This window comes from Dermacentor silvarum, chromosome 7, assembly GCF_013339745.2.
Source record: "Dermacentor silvarum isolate Dsil-2018 chromosome 7, BIME_Dsil_1.4, whole genome shotgun sequence".
NCBI classification, from domain to species: Eukaryota; Metazoa; Arthropoda; class Arachnida; order Ixodida; family Ixodidae; genus Dermacentor; species Dermacentor silvarum.
Genome location: NC_051160.1, coordinates 84,190,251 through 84,210,981, shown reverse-complemented (window position 1 = coordinate 84,210,981; position 20,731 = coordinate 84,190,251).

Genomic DNA, 20,731 nt, shown 5'->3' with positions numbered 1-20,731 from the left:
GTGGTGAACGTTGTTTCGCTGCAGCAGCTCGCATCACAGGTTTCGCTGCGTTGCGATGGTCTCGTACTTCGTCGGCAGTGAACTGCCGCCTCCGGCCAGGCTTTGCTGTCTCGCCCGATGATGTAGGCACGCGCGATTCAACTTCAGACGATGAAGACTCAAGAGCGCTGATAGTGGTACCACTCTATCATGCACCATCTAGTGAATCGTCCGCCAGGCAGATCCGAACCACGTCCACAGTAAAGTCCCTATATAAGAAAAGTACCGCCATCTACTCTTTCCTCCGCCGCCTCCTCTCCTAAAGCGCTTGCTTTTTTCTTTACTTTTTGCTTGCGAAAGCCAAGTCGACGGTGGCGCACCTAGAAAGTCCACGTTGAAGCTTTCAGGCCAGGCGCGCGCCGCCGCCGCCGCCGCCGCCGGCGACTGCGGCTGCGCAGAGGACTTTCAACATGGCTCTGAGGCGGAAAAAAAGAAAATATAAAGAAGTGAAAAGCGCGCGCTATCATCGTCCAATCGGAGATACAGGAGAGAGAGAAGCGGCGTTTATCAAAGGATGGCGGTACTTTTCTTATATGGGGATTTTAGTCCACAGCCTTGAAGATATTCACCACTGTCGCCAGTTGCAACAGCGACGAAATTCAACGGCGGCGCTGTTGTTATCGCGCTCGGCGACTGTGCGGTAGCAGTAGCGGTAGGGCAGAGGGCCGAATCCTCACCGTGGCCTCTTTCTTATTTTTTTGGTTAGATAAATATGAAGTAATTTGTGCGCCATTTTTCTGCCACGGCTTTCTGATGACCGCGGGGTCGCACAATAAGCCAAGTAATGTTCTCGCATTGTTATTTTTCGCAGTATTTAGTAAGGTTTTAAGAAATATTTCAAAGGGTCCTTCACCACATGTTGCTACATTACAAAAAGACAAGCGCGGCGTGTTGGGAAGGCAATGACTAGCGTACCTGCAAAGTATCACACTGACAGACGCCAAGAAACAGTGAGATTCGATTCACTTACCGCTGACCGTACTCGTCGCCTTCATTTACGCTTAATAGCTTTCTGTGCTTTATGGTTGTTATTTAGAATAATGAACAGCTGAATTTGTTACAATCACTCTTGCACAAAGAATTTCTGTCGCAGCACCATGCGATATTTAACAAAAAATACTATGCCTATCTGTACGACGCTACGGCCGCGCCACGAGCAGTGCGCTTGAATGATGCTCGAAAGTTTTCGATTAGTTTTGGTTAGGTCAGGTTAGATTATTTTACTTAGATTAGGTTAGGTCTCCGACACGGGGTCGGTCTATAGTCCTAAACAAGGGCTTTAAATGTCCTAGACACGTAAGAAACAGCCCTGGAGGCCTGAAAGTACCCTTTAAACATCTGAGTGTTCATCTGAGTAGCGGTTGGCAACAGTTATCGTCACTTCTGGACTTAGTTTTGCAAGCTTTAGGAGCGCGGCTATTCACAACTGCGCTATCACTGGCGCTGCCGTGGCGTCGTACTGATTACCAACCAATGCCACATGATGCCGTAACGATAGACACAGTCATCTAGCAACTCACACCCGTCAACAAGAAGCATTCATCACCAAGGAGGCGTATGCAGACAGAGGCTTTTACAGCGGGCTTTGAAGTAAATATTGTACATCGAAAATAACCATACAGAATCACGTTCCAACTCTTGTCCACTCACAGTAACCCGCACTCACTCATGGTTACATTCTCATGTACAGACACGAACAAGTATTCACGTACGTTCACACTCATGTCTACTCCCAATCAGCGGCCCCCACTCACAAACGACTACTCACACTCACTGGCACTCGCTCCGGTTTACACTGAAGGATAATCAAAGTAATAGCTGGTCACTCACGTTCATACTCACGTTTACTCACACCCTTAGTCGCTCACTCACGCTCACGTCTTTAAAATGAGAATTAGTGAGTATGAGTAAGTGCACTTGTGAGTGAGTTTGCCTACCTATAAAAATAGCGACGACGTGTGAGGATCTGCCTTCGGGGGGACTGCTGCGACCGCGGGTTCCAAGACTTGGAACTTCCGGCCATCGTGAAGGAATAGAAAATGCAGACCTTAGCCCGAGTCTCAGTACACATTAAAAAGCACATGTATTTCAAAATTGAATGAATAGTAGTAAGGTGCCTCAGACAGGATAACTGCGGTTTGTATACCTGGGCCTATCTTTGTGAAAGGCTGCCTTCTAATTCTTGGCGTGTTATTTAACGGGGTTAGACGGGTGGCTTCACGTGATATCGCTGTCGGCGGTGGCTAATTGCGAAAGAAACTGAAAAGGAAACGAATGCTGTGATTTCGTGTTTCTATCCATAGTTGTGGTAAAGACTGAGAGATAAAAAAATTGCTATAAAATCAGTGAACGGGACAGCGGTGCTAAACAATCGGAAAAAGAATTTAAAAAGTAGGAAGTAGGGATGGGACAATCGGCGAGAACAAGTATAAAAACCTGTAGGTGTAAGCTGCAGACATCTGTGATTTGGGAAGGTGGGTTTTTTGGTGAGTGCGAGAGAAGCCGACGGGAGACGGGGTTCATGTATGTGAAGGAATGAGGGAGGTAATGACTGGGGCTTTGTAATGGGGCCTCGGTTACCCCATATTGATGTGGCGCAAAACTTTCCCGCGCATCAATAAAAGGATGGAAATTTGCGCCCCATCACGTAACATGCGCTTGTGTCGTGGGCTATAACCACAATTACAACACCACTACTAGAGAGACACTAAGTTTGTGCGAACCACGTTTACCAATTGCCAGTCTCTCTCCCACCCTTAATAAGGGTGCTTGAAATTCAGTTTTATTTTTTGCTTTCAACAGAAAGATCTAGCAGTATTGTAATCAAGTCCTCACAAAAAGTATTGAACGCCGTCTAACATAGTCACGAAATTGCGCCTGCCTGGCATCCATAATTATTTGCAAGGGTTATTTCTATGAGTTTCACGGGGTAGTTTGGCAAGTTACGGTATGGTTAAAACGCTTGGTCTATTGCCATTTTCTTAATTGTAGATAGTGTTGTTGACTTCTATAGGCAATAGAACTTCAAAACAAAAACATCGCAAAATAACAGGACAATAAAGACTCGCATTAGGGGGGCTCTTCGTCTAAATGCCAGTTCAGAAATAGACCAGTAGCTAGCCCTTTCGTATGCATAACTATGCCACTATGAGATACTGAGCACAATCATTTGATGAATTCACCCAATCAATCAATTATTGAAATTGCAAGGAACGAGCCGTAATTTTCCAGCCCTTATTTGTATCCCTCAGCAAACAAACAACGATCGCTAGTTTGTTGCTAGAGTTGCTACATTTGTCAAGGAAAAGAAAAATACGGCACAACTAGAAGGTGGAGGAAAACGTGGTCTTGCGGAAAACAGAGTGTGCAAAATACAAGTAAAACAGAACGAAAATTTGATGATACATCGATACACAACTTGAATTATTGTACTTTATTGGAAGCCTTTATAGAAAATTGAAAAACAACAACTGTTTGAAATGGCCGATGGGTAAATCCAACAGCCCATGGCGCGTCGTTTCCATGACAGAGGGACGTGTGGGAGCACGGGAACGAACAATTTGTGCCCATTTCTGCCCAAACATGTCAAAACTAGGAGTGCCAGTCGATGATATACGCACCGACTACGTGTGGCAGCACAAAAGACGTATCGGCAAAAAAGATGATGTTGCTCTTGAAGTTCGTAGAAGAAAGCTTAAAAGAAAAAGTAAAAGGTAAAGGATGGATCACTCGAGTCTCACAAATTTGATAACCGCGACAGTTTCACGACAATTTAAGCAACTAACAATAATTTTGCTTGCGTTAATTCCGCTGTTTCCTATGTACGAACGTTTGAGAGAGCACTGGCAGTGCATGTAGGGAGGATCGAACATCCGGCAGATGTCGTATTGGTGTGATGTTCGAACAGGCATCCGGCAACGTGAGGGAAGAACTGTTTGTGCTGGTGGCCAAACCGCCCAAGTGTCAACCCTCTATACCCGGCTTTTCACGAAATGCGCTTGAACTTCCTGACTAATAGGAAGGATGAGACGTTGACAATATTTTCTCTGGATTGATTTGGCCACTAATGCATACATTTCAAAATGACTCAGTGCAGTATTTATTCGAAGTACACGAATAAATTTTTAACCAGAAGAGCCAGGTACAAGCATTGACGTCACTCATGGACATCTCCAACTCTCTACTAAAGGTAGAGAGGTTGCGCTCTTCGGATGTTCCCCTTAAATTTCTGTGCGACCATGGCCGGAATTTATTACACTGTAAAAAATTTCCGGCGTCAAGCTATTGCAATTCTGGAAACAGTTATGTGGCCCTCAAATTCCATATTTCAAGCCCTCCAATGGGACCAGTCGCATGACGTTTCTGGTTGAGAAGTTAATTAGTATAATTTGCATAATTATTTGTGTAATTACTATATCGAGTAATTTTTCGATCTATGCCACTTCGGTAGAATAAACTGAGAGGGAATCTTAAACATCTCATCTTCTCTATTTATGAGGAATTTCAAACACATTTAGAGAAGCTCTTGGTATGTTGACAAGGATGGCTTGGTGGGCTAGTTGGTAAAGAATCCTAAGGGGGTCACCCCCTTACGATGGTTTCGGTATGTGTTGCAGCACGCGTAGTTCGGACACTCGAGTACCCATGGGGCGGTTTGCATTACTTTTATGATGTCTTGTTCAGTCACTAGTGTGTAGTGAATATACTTGTGTTTATAAAAAGCACCGTATTTCAAAGCAGTTAAACTCAAAACCAGACCTCGTGTTCGTCAGCAGAACACCACAACCAATAGGTATCTAGGCGGCTTGATAAAATCTACTCTAGTAGCCTACATCTACTCTTGGGAAGGTATTGGTTATACTGATTTTCGATCTTTACAAACTCTTTGTCCAGCTCTTTTGTCTGATCCGGGGCTACAAGATTTCACGTTGGTAATCAGATTTCCTGACTCTGGGCCATGAAGAAGACGATGACGCTGACATCAAACCGCGCCGATTCATGTGAGTGCTGTGTATATTTTTTTTCATTTCTAAGGAAAACCAAGAAACAATAGCCTGTTGCACGATCTAAAATTCCAACGAAGAAATTGCGCCTGCTTGGATGCTACTTCGTAAGAACTTGGCGTGGAATTTCCTAATCTACGCCCTTCGTACTCAATTCCTTCGCCAGAAACTTCTTCCACTAATATAAGGGTGCAACCGAAGTAGCAGTGCACACAACTTACGGCGTAGTATGTGAGCGAGAAGGAAGCAAAGTCGGAATAAACGACAAACAATGAAAGAAGCGTGGTCAACTGATCGCATAATCGAGCATCATACATCTGTAGTTGAGGGTATATTATCACGGAAAATTACTGCGAACCCCTTTTCGACAGCTTCCATTTCCGGGCGTCTGCTACAGCGCCGACAAGCGCAACAGCAGTCGCCCGTTCACCGCACCGCCGTCAAAAAAGTGGCAGTGTAAGTGTCAGACATTCTACTAACATTTCTACGAGAGACAGGACTGATGGGCTCATGGTGACATATTTGGCGCAGAAAGAGGCACTCCGGCGGAGCACTACACTGACGCCCTTCGTTCGGAGTCTTCGCTGTACATATCGTATGAGGCCAAGGTTCGGCGGCACCAAAGTCTTGTAAAGATGTGAATGTGGCCTGGCCGTACAAAGTGAAGTGCGGCTCAAAAGTCACGGTGCGGTAAAATTCCGGACAAAATTTGCATGTGCAAAACGAGCATGAAATTCCACTCAATGGAGTGTCATGGCGAGTACGAAATGTCAAGCTAGTGCGTGTAAAGAGAAACACAGCCTGTCAGACATTAGGCAGAAGTTCGCAGCACAGTAATAATGTCACTGCCTTCCACAGCAGCAAATGACCAATGCAATTATAACCTAGAGCATTTCAATGCACTTTGAGTGACAAATCACATTGCGTCCCAAAGATGAAAGCACGCGCCATCCAAGGCTATTAGTTGGGGCCTCTGGCCAATCAGGCGCAACAGTATACGTTCCAGTGCTTGCCCACGTCTGCTCTAGCGGCGCAAATAGACACAATTGTGTGATTTAAGGTCCCTAGATATCCAAGTTTTTTTTAAAATCTAGCGACCTTATGGTGAGTTAGACTGATATCATCCTATCGTAGAAATCTCTTCTTGCACAGTGTTATGCACCTAATGGCGGTTTTCCAGCTAAGCTTAGCTAAAATTTAAAAATATGCTGAAGCTGTCTAGGTGCACGCGACCAAATGAATGTTGTTGGCTATAACATGGAGCAGGCCTTACTATTTTCGCATTCTGCGAAATTGACTAACTACTTAAGAATAATTAACCAACTTCGCAAATAATAACTTCAAATACTTTCCTTGAGCACGCTCGCATACATCTAATTTAGCGGCGTTTAACCTTCGACTTGCAACGTAATATTTTTTCTGTGTTGTGAAGAACGCTTGCAAAATATGAAGAAAGGAAGGCCATGACATGCCCGCGTTAGCGCAGCGATCAAATGTGCAGCCTTCAAATGTGCCGCGTATGAACGAACATCGTAGTTCACCTTGTGTGCTGGTGGCTTGCAAATCGCTATCATCAAACGCCACGAGGGAAGCACATAGGTGCTTCATTGGTGTACACCAGTGAAGCCAACGGCTGCGTCACAGCGCCGTCGATTTAGGAAGTGAGAAGCCGCTGAACTAGATGTCTGCTAGAGTTTCTCATTGGAAGAATTTCCCACTGTTGTTACTTGCGAAGTTTGTTTAGTATTTGTAACTAACTCTGCAATTAGGCAGTATGCAAAAAGAAATTGTGTGACGTGCTCCGTAATCAACCATGCACTCAGTCGCGTCCTCCTAGAGCGCTTCCGCATATTTGTAAACCTTGGCTAAAGTTAGCTGACAGATCCTGTACAGAACGCTATACATATACTGCCATTACAAGAACGACGCTCAACAATTGATATCACAATACGAGGAATTGAAGTGGGCGAGCGATCGCAGTGATATTACTTTCTTCCGCGGTCTCTGTCGATGAGAAACCTCCACGGGCAAGTCCAGCTGTCAAGGACACCGCTCGAAAGTGCATGTACCAATACTCTGGTTAATGCAGATACCCTATAGACTCGTGTAAGGGCCGCACTTTTTTTCATAATTTTGACGAGGTGCGGCGCTTACACGGGACCGCACCTTTTGGTCAAAATGGTGCTGGCCCAGCCAATGACTTTGTACACCCCGGATCATGTGCACACCTTCGCTATCGCCATCTAGTAGCGGCACGCTGGAACTAGGCAGCACGAGAAAATTCGCCAATGCTCACGCACAGCATCGGGGCACTGAACGCGATTGCTCCTCGTTTAATTTTTGTTTCTCTCCAAATTTTGGGCTGGCATGTTAGGGATGTGGCCCTTACACGGGTACGCCCCTTATACGAGTCTATACGGTATTTTTACGTGCCATCTCATGCCACAACCATACTATAGGAATGTCGAGTTATTAGCTGCGCCAATCAAAGGGTTTAATGGAAGGCGAAGCCAAGCGAACTTGTGCGGTGGCTCATCCAGAATAAAAAAGAGACAGAGTCCTCATAACCCGCGGACTTTTCCTTCACTGTTTTATTCTTATTTGGAATATAGCCACCAATTCTTGTGCTTGCCATATGTGGTAGTTGCAAGAAAGAGAAGGCCGGTGGTTAATTTTTATGTGCATAGGCGCAATGGGGTTGCATTTTTCTATAGCATAGAGTTGATGAAAGTTTCGTGTTTGAATTACAGCCCATTGACTCGTCATTTCCTGAACTTGGACATTGCTTGTCCTCGGGGAATGGTGGAGGTACGGGTTAAAAGGCCCCTTGAAGATTTTATTATGTGTTCAATGAGAACACATTTCGAATGAAAACGAAAAAAGTGACACCAGATATCAGAAAAAAATCTATTACGCTACATTTTACTAGGGAATCACTGTTCGAACCGGGCTCTTATTGGCTCCCGCCTTCCAATTTGCCCATTAGAGTACATGTGAAACACAAAATTTGTGAGATTAAACATGGGCTAACCGAAATCTGTTGAAATTGAAAAAAAACAAGCAAATATTTCAGAGATTGGGCCTAAGGAGAATTGCAGTATACGAGGACAAATTACCTGTAAAATCTGTCAGAAGTGCTGAGTATTGTGAGAAAAAAGAAACGGGCATGAAATTTGTACTTCCACAAATGCGTTGTATAAAAAATACGAATTAGTATTGCATTGTGAGGGCGTGCAACACGAATAATACTGAGACACCTGTCGTCGTTTTATGCTATAGACTGTGACAACGTGTGAAGGTAGTGGAGAATACACTACTCTCGAACTCTTAAACGTATTTGCATAGATGCGCTTTTTCACTGACGTCACTGCACGAGCATTTTTTATTCAAGCTTGGCCTAACTCGTCAGACAGGGTTTTGGAGCTTGGAAGAACAAAAGAGAATGTGCACAGCGGTACTATGAGCAGAGCTTCTGAAGAGTTAGTTTGCCACTGATTATAGTTGGCGCTATGCCGCAAGCAAAGCTTTAAAAATAGTGCGAGGATATGCCGGTTAACCTGGTATTTACCTAGGGTGCTTTATATTCGTTATGAAAACAAACGTTTAGTAATGTTTACCAGCGGCAAAAGCATGCCTAAAAGTTATAAAGAAACTATGTGTATACATTATGAAGAAAAATGAAGTTATGAAGAAAAACACGAAGAAACAGGGATCACCGAAGACTGGACTAGTGTAGAGAAACGTTGAGGCGCGCGCTGAGTTTCTGCATTCTAAATGACGGTTTAATAAAAACTGTAAATATAATTGGTGGTTTCGTTCGCTTCACAAGCTCCATGAGGCACATTTGACACGATCACAGTTTAATCGCGGAGTTGTAAAATTTTTATTAACAAGCCTGGAATGCTTAGATTTTTGGGGGCCATTTGCTAAAGTTGCGATAATTGATACACGAAGTCCAGCGCTGATCCTTCATTAGAAACATTTTTTTGACGCAGAAGCCGGCTCACTTTAAATCAATCCAGCCTGATGCGATCCTCCTTGCGTTTTATGTGTATTTGACGGGGAAATACGAATTTACTTAAACTTAGACGCTTAATTCTTACAGTTTCACTTTAATATTGACTTGTTTCTCGATTCTAAAAGCATTCAGTTCAAATTGCACGGTTTTGTTTTGGTTGACCTGTATTGTTATTAGCAATAACGCTAACCTTTGATTTAACTCAAGTTTCTCCCTGATTTCTGTGCCTGAAAAAGCAAACTGTTCTGCTCTCACCCTTAACTGCAGCGTCGAAAGCGTCTACTGTATCCTCGTTGATGGAAGGCTCGGTCGCTTCTACTGGAGACCATTCGGACGCCGAAGCCGGTAACTATACCAAAGGACTGCCCGTTGAAAAAAAACGAACGCATTTTTTTTCGTAAGGACAGAACTCGAAAGTGATTCAGGACAGGTATTACCCGCCACTAAATTTGATTAAGAACAGACGTGCTCATTTAGTCATATTCTTAAAGTACGAACAATGGCTTGCACAGATATTGAACAAGACACACATTCTATGCAGTTTGATGACTTCTTTAAAATGTCTGCTCATGATGAAATTTTGTTTAACCTTGCATCTGTCCTGCGTGTTTGTCCATATTTGTCCATTGCCAAAGTTTATACTAAGACACCGTGGTTGCTAAGTGGCTAGGGTGTTGAGCTGCTGAGCACGAGGTCGCGGGATTAAATGCCGGCCACGGCGGCATTTAGGTTAGACTTGACTTAGATTTGGGTGCACGTTAAAGAGCCCTGGCGGCCCAAATAATTATGGAGTCCTCTACTACGGCGTGCCTATAATGAGATGGAGGTTGGCACGTAAAACCCCATAACGTTTTTTGAAGTTTGTTCTATCTTCCTTTCTCAATAGTAAAAATTTAGACGTATGGATTATATGAAAAGTTAGATAAATGGTTGGGCTATGAATTAATAGATGAGTGAAAGAATTAGACTTCTTGGGTTCAATTGAATAGCGTGAATTGATGGATATTATGAGCCTCAGCTTGGAAGCGATGGTGGCCGATGCCACCAGACTTCACTTTCGTTTGCATGATAAGCGGCTGGCCTCGGAGATCGGCAGGTGCGTTCCCGAATTGACGAATCTTCAAGAAAAATTATGTACCCTAAAAATCAATGTCTTTGATTCAGCGTGCTTCCTACGTATTGATAGCTTTCACGTGACGTCACGCACCCACCTTATCACTCTTTTGGGGCACCAACATGGCGACTACGAGCACTTCAGTCCAATCCATCTTATTGAAAGCTTTCACATGACGTTACGGACGCCGCTTATCATCGTGTCGGTGCACCAACATCGCGGCTACAATGACGTCAGTGCAAGCCACCTATACACCGCAATGGACGTTTACAATGAATAAAACTAGGTCGCCCACAATGCAAGTGCTACAAGACTTGTATGAAAAATGCCTACTTAACACAAAGAACCAGCAAATAACCAGCATAAGAAGACTCTAGAAAGCAGTTTTTGTCGAATGTTTATAGTAACAGAGGCCATAAATTTTGCAGTGTTAGGTCTGAAACACATTCAGCACGCCTATAGACAGAACGTTCGGCGTGCAGCGGGCAATTTCTGGTGCGCAATATTATTCTGGCCATACGCATGAGGAAGCCTTGACTATAATAGTCTGTGCAAAAGCAATATATTAAACAACAGTGATGAAGGCTATGAAGCATTTGGAATGGAAATATTGCTATATAATTGAAGGAATCAGCCATCGTTCGTTCAAACAGGGTGATTCGAAATTGGGGAAAAACTTTATGGGTTGCATTTTAAACTGCATACTAAGCAAATACAGCAAATGCCTACAGATACAATGCCTATCGACGCCAAGAAGCACTCGTTAGCAGGTTGGCTTCAAAAAGTGTTATCCAAACCACAGATACGACAGGCGGTCTCACGATTTTTTTTCGCGACACACAATTTATGGTGAATCTAACCGAACGCATTGGTTTAGGTAACTGTTTGGGACGTCACCATAACAATAGCTCAGAATAATAATCGTATGTAGTATACGGCGAATATATCGGAGTGCCGGGTTAGTGGATAGGCAGAACAGAGCGAAAATCCATAAAATTCTGTGCTGTTTTGTGTTTTATTTTCACGTCAGAAATTTCCGTCACCTCAACAGAAATATCCGCAGCACTGCGAAAGGTTAAGCAGTGTATCGAACTAAATTTAGTTGCAGTCACAGCAATTTCTGTCGTATTATGTGTGATACTAAAGGGAAGCTTTCACCTTATGGCAGAAAGCTTTGCCATCTTGACAGCACATCAGGCTGGCGGTATTGGATTGTTGGCGTGCTTTGTGTCACAGTCATTTTTCCGCTTCGCGTGGCAGTACAAATGCCACGTGACCGGAGTGGCCAACAGCACACGACACTGCTGTAGAATAAAAAAAGCAACACAGTGCGAGTGTTGGGATATTCACATGATTGCAGCGCTACGAATGTAGGAAAAATTTAACTGCTTCTAATGCACCCATTCGAAAGGCTCACTTCTTTTTGAAGCTGTGGTAATGTATACACAACAGCGCACTGGGGCCGTTCACCATGACATCATTGTTCTACTTCGCTTTGATTACAACCTATGATGCTGGCGGAATACGAAAGCGTAACTGTCCGGTGTTTTGAGTGCACGGTAAAGAATCGCTGATGTTCTAAAACATTTCGCATTTTGCCCCTACAGCAGCATGCTTCATAATCAGTTCGTCGGGTTGGGCACGTATAACCCCTAATAACGGTTCGCTTGGAGCGGCATGTGGCTGGTTTTAGGACGTTGATCAGACCAAACCAAATCGGTTGGTACAAAATCAAGATGAAATTCTGCTTGTGCACTACAGCATAAGTTACAAGCCACGTGTTGTCAATGTATGGTTTGTTTCTGTAAGTTATCTCAATGGATAACTGATCGCACCAGGAAACGTTCTGCTGAAGCTTTACTAGCATTTATATCAAGTCAGAACGTTGCGCACTTGAAATATGGTTATTTAACCCGACTATGTGAATTCAGCAGAAAATGAAACCAGAGAAATCATAAGGGAAAACATTTGTTGCTTTAATTGAAGTGTTGAAATGATAAGCTAGAAGAAAATGGAGGTGGCAAACGAAATATACTCGGCTCCTATTTTAATCGTTTATGCATACCTACGCGGTCTCGACTCCGACAGCTTTGATGCGTTTATGGAGCATACAAAGCTTTGATGGTCAGCTGTCACCTCCTAATGTTCACAAACTACGTGATGGCAAAGATAAAAACAATGTTTCACGTCCGGTGCAATAGCCACGAATGGCGCTGGCTCATACCCTTCGGTTTAGATATTGAATAGATTAATAAGTTACCCAATAATATCGATGAGGAAACAGCCGCCGCCAATCTAATTTGGTAGAGCAACGCACGCGTAAAGATGATGTTGTGGGTCCTGCTGTCCCCGGCGGCAAAGTAGTCTCTTTGTCCACTTTCATATTCTTCTAGCTTAACATTTCTACACTTATTTAACCACTAATTTCCTCTATGCCTTTCTTGGTTTCGTTATCTGTTGGCGTCATAAGGCTGAGACAAAAAAAAAAGAAATTGGGCCCCTTCGTTCCCCTTCTTCCCAATTTCATAAAGCAACGTTCGAGCGACGGCAAATCTATGTCGCATTTTTACCACCTCGCATTCTTACCCTCGCCAGCCGTCGAAGCGAAGAACAACGAGAAAAACGAAAACTATTCCCGAGCATAACTGTCGATTTAAATACCACCCTGAAGTGCGAGTTGAAAAGATCACGTGCTTTTATATCACACAGGAAACAAATTTAAGCCATTAAGGATGCCTATATACATATGTCGGTTTACAGTGCAGGTTCTTTTCAGCTGTTGCGCCGAGTATCATTATCGCTGTTTCGGCGCCCCCCATCGCCGGTCACATGCGCAAATCTCTTTCCGTTGACGAATGTGCATGCATTTGTCTTCGCAGTATACGAACACTAACTGACAAAAAGAAAAGCCTGAACGACTGTTCTTATTGTTCTTTTTTCTGCATTCATGTGACAGAAAAAAGCGGACATTACGGTAAGCTAATCACGTGTTGCATGGTTCTGGATATTATATGTCTCATGCAAAATGTTTTGCACGTCTCACCTGAGTATTCAGTTTGTTACTAGCATCTGACCTTCTTTTGTATTACGATATCCACTGTACACCTAAATATACATAGTGTTCATTGCAATACTTTAAACAAACACTTGCGATTAGACATCACTTGTTTTCTCTGTCTTATTTTGGGTAAGTTTGTAGAGATCACCATTGACTTGTAAGCATAATAAATACTGAAGCTAGTGTTTATATGCCTAAAAGTTATCTTAACTAAGATCTTTTGTACACTGCAGTGTGTGCATAACAGAAACTATCTTCACTGCATGCCATAGTATTTTCTGTAATTATATATATTGAGCGCACTGAGAAAAACACTTGCCTTCAGCCATGTGAAGCATATGAATGGCCATGGCCTTCGACTGATCAGCACGTCACCATGTTTTGATGCCCGGCCATGGCGGCCACATTGCGATGCGGCTGTAATGAATAAAGACAAACTTGCTGTGCCTTGTGTGCACGTTAACAAATTCACCGACAATTACGATACTACCTATTGCTAAAATTTGAGCGCAGCATATAGGTGTTTTCATTTCGCGCTATATTAGCTGGTGCGGAGAATGTCACGTGTGGCACGTTTCAAAGGGAGCGAAGTGCGGTGCGACTGCCTCGCTAATCGGGATATCGTGAGTAGCAGCGCTGGGGTGACGCGTGGGCGGGATTCACAGGAGCCGCCGCAGACAGACCTCCGCTCATGCAGTGCTTTGTTTCCACACAGACGACGCGCGCTACTCGGGCGCCATCTCGTTGCCATCATCGCCGCAAAGCCCGTCTTTCCCGACACTGCGATTTTCTTTTCGCGCTTTCGTCATACCCTCCTCCTCTGCTTTCCGCCTCATGTTTCCACTCCACCCTCCTCCTCCGCGTTCCTCCTCGCGCTCGCTTCGCTATCGCCGTCTTTATTCTTACACGGCACTCCGCTTTCGCTTTCTTCCTTCACTGTTATCGCTCGCTCGGATACGAGGGACAACGCCAACGCTCGGCCCCGGAACGGGCGCCTAAGAGCTGCGCTTTAAAAGCTCAGTAAGGTAAATGATTCGGCATCTCTCCAATATAGCGTGTAACGTAACCGTCTACGCAGTTTTGGTATATTAAAGACCGTGAAACAATTTCATGCGTACGGCTTTGTGTATGTTACTACAGGTGGGTGAATATCAACTTTCTCGTATAAGAATAGTAAGTATCGAATATCAAATCGAATATTGAATAGTGACACGCTGACACACACATTACAGAAGCAATATCTATTTCAACAAACTTCGTTACGACAACTGTACTGTCCAGGGCAAGAAAGAGAGGTAAATATCAGGGACGAGGGATCAGTTTTTACTACTCATTGTCAATAATAAATGCACAAATTGCTTTACGGCATCTTTAGAGCACAATCCTCTCATTCACGGAGAGGATTGTGCTCCTCTCCTTGAATGACGGCTGTATGGAATGGATCTCTCCAAGAACGCCAAACAAGTTATTGCCCAAAAGGGTAAGTGGTACAGAAAATAAAAGATGAAAAGCTGCTCTATGCCTTGTTTGCCATAAATAAATGTAAAAGGCCTGTTGTAAGCAAAACATTACTGATCATTGTTTAAGAAATAGAAATCCTACATGATCAGACTGCAAGAAACTACAAATGACCTAATACGAGAAAAACTGGCAAGTTGTCATGTTAGTTTCCGCTGCGAACAACAAACAAAATGATCCATTTAGTTTTTGATTGCTTTGAAAGCTTTTGTAATTGTTTCACTTCTGACAGTTTACGATGCTTTGTTTAGCAGGCACTTTACTGGTCGCTTATTGTGAAATATTTGGTTAGTTTCCATATTAAAAACTACCAAATAGTTCCTTTTCGAATACGAATAGCTATTCTGTTGTACTCGATCGTTATTCTAAACTTCAAATATTCGCCCACCTCTAATTGTATTATAAAAGTATTTACTACATTTCAGAGACGTCTGCTGCGGGGTAAGCTTGTGCACATCTTTTTACCATGTCCTGCTTTAACATGTCTTGCTTTTTTATGCTAACGGACTGCTCTATGCATGGAGTCGAGGAGAGGTAGAAACAACACTCGAAAAGCTAAGAAGACCTTATCTCCCCAATTATTTTCGACTAGCAGTTGCAGCGCAGGTCACAACCCCTTAACAACAGTGCTCTTTGGAGTATCCTGAATGAAGTCAACTTCGTGAAGCTTGGCATAATTATGTCAAACACTGGTTATGGTTTACTGAATTGACGTTGTTTCACTTAACGCTAGTGGTACATATTGATAACAGGAGTACATAAATTAAGCTGAAGGTGCTTGCAAGGCTTACAGACTACCCCAGCAAGATTATGTACTACCGCAGCAGGCTGATGCCCGCTAGAACGAGTACTATGTCTAGCGAAGTCTGCGTTTTCTTTTGTTTGAACGGATGACATAACGGCGCCATTGCGCAGCGGCTTGAGGTCGCTTACGCTATTCAGTCATCGCCACAGTTGGTACTTTCTTGCGATCCATCTGGAAATCTAGTAAAAAGCTGTCGCTTTGTGTTCGTAGAGGTAGAGCGAATTGAACTCTCTCGGCACATCTAGTTACAGACACACACGCAGCGAAACCTATTGCGAAGCAGTAAAGACCGGAGTCCGAGGCCAGACAGCAGAATTAGGAACGAGTGATGGAGGTTAGCTGACAGGAACTGAATTCTATTGAAACAAAATAAATTGCGGTGGGGAAAGGGTATTTATTTCCTTTAACGGACATAGGCGGGGCAGGCAAGTGACGGTTCCGGATTGTACGCAGAAATATTGCGTTATGGCTACCGCACAACGCTAGTAAAATTTATGATTCGGAGTGTTCTTCCGGAGGGATGCAGAGCAGTACAAAAAAGGACACAAGAAAACAGACACAGAACACGGGTTTTCATCTGTGTCCTCAATCATTGTGCACGGAAGCGCAAAACTGACCTACCAATCGGCAAACCAAATTGATCCGAGCTTCTATAGTATGTTTTCTTCTGTGATCGATACGATGCTATCGCGACATTATTTACTGCTCCAAAAACTTAGCAAGAAAGGACAATGTGGCAAATTTAATATTACGCCGTAGTGGGTATTTTAGGTAGGTACGCTGCAATCGGAAAATACTACACAGCAATCGTCCCATTTCGGACATGGGTTGAGTTATATGCGTACTTTGCAGTGATGCTGGGAGACCGCAAAGCTACTTCTGGGCGGTGACCGCAATCTTGATCATCTTCATGCTTCTCGGCATCATTGTGATTCTTCTCATCAACCGCGGTGAGTGCAGTTCTGTGGCTGCGTATGTGAGGTTGAAGTGCGTGGTTCAGTTGTCGGTGTTGCTGATACTTATACAGGGCCAGGTGCAAGTTACAAGATAACTCTACGTTTTATCGATGTTCCGTGTTTTATCTGGTTTGGACTTGGCTATTCTATGCACTTTTCTGATATGGAGACAGGCAAAAGGAAGTAAACGACAGGAAGGTTAACGAGAATAACTTTCCTATTCCCGATAAGTGATCTAATCAGAGAACCCTGGACCCAGGGCACATACAAGGCCAGTTGGTTCACACTTTGAAATTTGTGACGGGCTACCACGGACACTGCCAGAGCGAAGCTTCTCTTCCTTTCGGCGTCTTTGTCAGCTTGCCACAAATATATCAAACTCCAAACATATCATTTATGTTCGTCACATACTCTTGTCATAGTACGCCAATTTTAGTACATAACCAAGTTAATGAAACGACCATGAGAGCACAAAGACGTAGGTGGCTATATAGATAGATAGATAGATCAAGTCCAGCAATCTGGGACATCGACTACTGCGGCGAAGCCGACCCTGGGGCGATGCGGTTGGCGTAACTCTATGGGAAGCATTTTTTAAAAATCGATTACTTAGCAATGGCTCGTTTTTCCCGATTTGCACTTTAGGCACTAAATCCCGACAACGTTCTCACGGTATATGTCGACTGTAGTCTAATTCCACTGGCTGGATTTTTTTCCTGGGGCAATTTTGTAGACCCATTGAAAATGCATGGGGTGATTTTAAAAATGTATATTGCAGCACAGTAAAAACTCATCCGCTAATTGCACTCTAGTGGCACATACTTTAGGTCTCTCTATATATGTAGGTCCAGTTTGGTTTTAATCCGCTTGCTCAATTTTTTTCCTGGGGCGCTTTTGTTTGGCTACTATGCGGCAAAGCATCTCTACAGGGGCAAAAGATTCGTTTGCCGTGGAATTGATGGGAAAGAGCTTGCGGACCATGTCAAAAATGGACACGAATGTGCAGCTGTGATGCATATTTGCGCCATGACGTATAAGGAAAGATGATGGTATTAGATTCTGCAAGAAGGAGCGGGCCAAATGGCTTTATGGAGTGCCATCGAAGCGCGAAGCCTGGTTGCGCGCCCCCCTTTTTCTCAAGTTTCGGTGCATGGTAAAGTGTTTCATTTGGTATTTAGACAGATAAGGTGCTTAGACAGATTTAGTAGTAGGCAAATTTTTGACACAAAAGGACATCGTCAAATAGAGCACTTGTTACGTGTGTTTACGTGTTGCTTGTTAGGTGTTTATTAATTTGTTACGTGTGTTACGTGTGTTTAGTGCAATGTGCCGACAATGCGAAGGTTTGAATATTATCAGTGTAAAAACAAATTGAAAGGAAAAACTCATGATCTATAGTGCGCGTGACGGAACGAAATAAAGAGGAAAAGATAGTACCCGTGTTACAGCGAAAATCAGCAGCTTCGTCTCGTTTAATAAACCATCCCGTTTTAGTTTTAAATGCATAAGCATTTCTATGCCTGCCAAATGAGAAATTTGTCCGTCCGTCACATAAGACGAATGCAATGGCTCAAAACCACGTAAGGCAGAGGCTACAAGCGCTCAGCGAAAAGAAGCGAACAGCGCATACATTCATTCAGATCACCCATACAATACACAGAACAGCACACGTTTCAATAAAGAACAAGTGCAAAACAAGCATCCGAACCATGAATAAACATTGCATGCTCCCTCAGCAATTGTAGTGATGGTTTTGTAACAGCTTAGCTGGACATCCAGGTTGATAAGGACCGATAATAGTTCGTAAGGGTCGGATCGTGTTCGATAAGGTTGATAACGACCGATGAGGGTTTATAAGGGTTTATGCTGGTCGAATCAAGTTTCATAACATTGATGATGACACCGGGCAGCGTGGGGATTAGCAAGCGGCACAATGCTTGTGCATACTTAGGCAACTCCCAGAGGAGCTTCTGCGTGATTTCGTTTTTCAGTTCGGAAGTATAACTAAAATCATGCGTGCCTGTTAAGTGTACGCAAATCTCGCACGTTATACGCGAAGGTAAGGCTGTGAAGGTTTGAGAAAGTGGAGTCGCAACCGCTGAACTACACCGGGTCAATTGTTGTAGGGCCTGCTGTGAGCCACACGATTGATTAGCTGAGAAAATTGGCAATCTCTTGAGAATATTTCTCGGAGCCCCGCTTTGTCGGGATTATTTCCTCTCCTAAGGTGACTTTTACAATGTCCTCGTAGCGCAGCAAAACACTGGTCTGACGATCGTTCGGACATGACTAACCTGATTCCGGGCTTTTAAAGGCACTCGCACCAAATCGCTTGGAAATACGAAGGAAACATACAATGCGTTTGTTTCTCCACAAACTCAGTCGTACTGTGGAGAAACAAGCTTCTAGTTTATGGCAGCGGTATTTCCTGTACACAACGTTTTTTTATTTTCGTGAAAGCAGTTATATGTACACTCCAGGCGCATTTACGCCGACGTCATCCGCGTCGCCTTCGCTGTCGCCGCGATGTTCCGTGTGAAGTCCGACTGCGATAACATCGCGGCCGGATGCCGTATGTTGCCGGTGCGAGTGGAAGCGTGCCAGATTCATCTTAGAAGCCTGGTGGCGCAATCTCGAAGGTTATGAAAAATGGCGCACAACAATGCCTCAAGCAAGCACGTCTCGCTCTGTATTGTGTGTATTACACGGACAAACAGGTGCACGCAGAACATCAACTCACCACTCTCGGGTTGCACAAAATGCTGAATAAATTAAACATTCACTGTTAAGATCACCGTGTACTATCGTCAGTCAAAGCAAACAGCAGAGAAAGCTTCGCTTAGTCTGCTTACCACACAGTCGGATCCACATAATTTTATTGCGATTGCAAATATATGGACACTCCAGGTACATTTCCGCCGTCGTCGTCGACGTGATGTTTCGTATAATGTCCAAGTGCGATAACATCGTGGCTGCGCGCCGTATGGTATGGGTAAAGTGAAAGCGTGAGAGGGTGAGCAAAGAATGGGTGCTCAGTCTCGCGTGCGCAAGGGAGGAAGGCGGGGAAAAAGCGCTCCGTCTTCCATCGCACACAAGGCCGCAGGGAAAGTGGGCGACGTTTTACTCCCGTGACGGCTACGTATGGTGCGTGAAAGACAAGTGAAGTTGGGCAATCATGGAGGCCTGACTGCAAAAATAGAATAGAATTAGTTTGGAATAGCTTTTCGTTAAAGTGCCCCTGATGCCTTCGTGTGCGGTGTATTCTCGGTGCAATTAGTTAGGGTTGAAGCTAGAAGTAGCACGATGGACAATTCGCTCGCTGTTGCTGCCACTCTCCCCCACGCCATCGTTATGACAGCGAGTGTACGCGCTTATCGAGAGAGATGTGCTCGTTTGTGATTGTGCGCGCGTGACAACGTGCAGGTTAATTTAGTTAGTAAGCGAATGTTTACAGCCGTTATGCAGCTGATAAAACGACCAACCTTAGTTTGCACAGCTATCTAATAAATTTCTATCGCAATCAGTGATTCGCCTGTCGGGCGAAATTGACCTTATTGTTAATATTATTGTAGTTAATATTATTATTATTTATTACGCTCAAGCCAGGCGCAATACACATACAAGTTTCGAATACAGGCGCAGTTCTGTCTTCTTGCGACTGAGTGCCGATAATTTTTTTCGAGAAAATGGGGCACAGCCTGTCGTTTACAAAAAGCAGCTTGGTGTCTGCCACTGCGGATACGGTGGCATAGACATGATGTAAATCCGGTTTTCTATTGGATGGCGCATATCAGCACGCAGAAAGAGAATTTCGGGTGGTGGGTCGATTCCTTGTTGGAAAAATTGATATATTCTCTCGCGCAAGCCGTCCAAGTGAATCCAAAGTACAAGTGCCCAAAAATGGTGGTATTAGGTAGTGTGCGCTCTTTCCCGTCTCTTGTTGTTTTTTTCCTGTTTGTTTTGGGCAGTGTCTCAATACATTAACATAAGGTCACTGTCTCGTTCGACGGAAACACCTAAACATTTTTGCAGTAGGTAGAGTCATCTGCGTTCGGCGTGCTTGGATGTAGTCCCCTTCCGAGGTGATAAAAAAGCACAGTGCTACTTCATCTTTCTTTTCCTTTTATTAAACGTGCGACGTTTAACGGTAGTGCGCGAAGGCGAGTATTACAAGCTTTTGCGCTGTGGTCGTTTTTTATTGAAAGTTGCACACGTGGCTC